Source organism: Helianthus annuus, chromosome 13 (assembly GCF_002127325.2).
Source record: "Helianthus annuus cultivar XRQ/B chromosome 13, HanXRQr2.0-SUNRISE, whole genome shotgun sequence".
NCBI classification, from domain to species: domain Eukaryota; kingdom Viridiplantae; phylum Streptophyta; class Magnoliopsida; order Asterales; family Asteraceae; genus Helianthus; species Helianthus annuus.
Genome location: NC_035445.2, coordinates 105,545,331 through 105,546,956, shown reverse-complemented (window position 1 = coordinate 105,546,956; position 1,626 = coordinate 105,545,331). Strand labels below are relative to the sequence as shown.

General features: G+C 44.2%; 1 non-coding gene across 1 annotated transcript; it reads left to right on the top strand.

The window, feature by feature from the left end:
• The first annotated feature begins 941 nt into the window (after positions 1-941).
• On the top strand, positions 942-1,048 carry LOC118486000. The gene has a single exon (XR_004877857.1). It is a non-coding gene; the product is annotated as a small nucleolar RNA R71 (small nucleolar RNA).
• Positions 1,049-1,626: the final 578 nt, after the last annotated feature.

Genomic DNA, 1,626 nt, shown 5'->3' with positions numbered 1-1,626 from the left:
TGAGAATTGCTCATTGGTCTTTTGACGAATTAACCTACCGGGGTACGGGACTCGAGGAGCCTTGGTAGGTTCTGGTGACGGAGGGGAGTTCTTCTCCTGCAGAGGCGTGGGTACCGTTTCTTCTGTCGGTGGTGGCGCTTCTGCAGGCCCTACGGTGCTGTTTCGTAACGTGATGAGATGAACTTGCGCTTTTGGGTTTGTTTCGGTATTGCTAGGTAATGCGCCTTGTGGTCTCTCGGCAAAATTTTGAGCTATTTGATTTAATTGTTTTTCTATGTTTTGAATACTAGCTTGTTGATTTCTAACATTTGATTCTAATTGTAGAAATCTTTCCGAGTTTTTCTTTTCAGTGTCGGAGATGAGGCGAGATACAGTATCTTCAAGCCTTTCTCGTCTACTTTGTTGTTGAGTGAAATTTTGTGACTCATTTCTTGGTTGTTGAAAGTTTGTTCGTTGGGTTTGTTGGTTACTACTATTGTCGGGTTCTCTCCAACCAAGGTTTAGGTGGTTTCGCCATCCTGGGTTGTAGGTGCCCGTTGGAGGACCCGACGGCCTAGGTCTATTATCAATGTAGCTTACCGATTCTTGTTGATCGTCCGTTTCTTTCATACAACTCCAATTTTCATGTGGCCCACCACACCCTTCACAAGCCATAACCGAGACTGTTTTTGTCATTTCTAATTTTTTTTATTTTTGAAGAAAGGGCCTCGATTTGGGCTTGTAAAGAAGTGCTTTCATCAACCTTATGGGCGCCCGGGGCAATGGATTTATTGCCTCGGGGGGTGTGCCATTGAAAATTGGTTTGAGCAATTTCCTCAATTTGGTTATATATTTCATGCGGGCGGCGATTACCTAAAAGTCCCCCGGAGCTAGAATCAAGTGTCTGCCTTGTGTGTGGCAACAGTCCATTATAGAAAGTGGATAATTGTTGCCATATCGCAAGGCCATGATGTGGACACTTGCGTAATAGTTCCTTGAACCTTTCCCAAGTTTCATATAAGGATTCCCCGTCCTCTTGTGAATATGTATTAATTTCAGTCATTAATTTAGCCGTTTTAGCGGGAGGGAAATACTTATATAGAAATTTTTGGGCTAGTTCATCCCAGGTGTTTACCGATCCAGCTGGGAGGGCGTTGAGCCAAGCTTTCGCTCGGTCTTTTAGTGAGAAAGGAAACATTCGGAGGCGGATGGCTTCATTTGATGCTCCATTGATCCGAAAGGTATCACATATTTCTAAGAAATTAGTAATATGTAGATGGGGATCCTCGTCCGCAAGCCCATGAAAGGTTGCGGAGTTTTGGAGCATTTGTATCAAATGCGGCCGAAGTTCGAAGTTATTAGCTTCAACATTCGGAGCATTGATAGCGGCGCCTAGGTTACCTACAGTGGGTCGTAGATAATCCATGAGGGTACGTTGGTCCACCATTGGAGGTGGATCACCCGAAACTTTCTCTTGGTTTTTAGCTTTTAATCTTTTTCTGAGAAAGCGTTCCAGTTCTTCTAGAGGTTCTTTTATGTCCTTATTAGAACTGGAGCTCATACACTAGGTAGGATTGGCGTCTGGTTCCAAGTCCTGCAATAAAAACAGAAAAGAATGCTGGTCAGAAGGTTCACCACGGCCCCGTG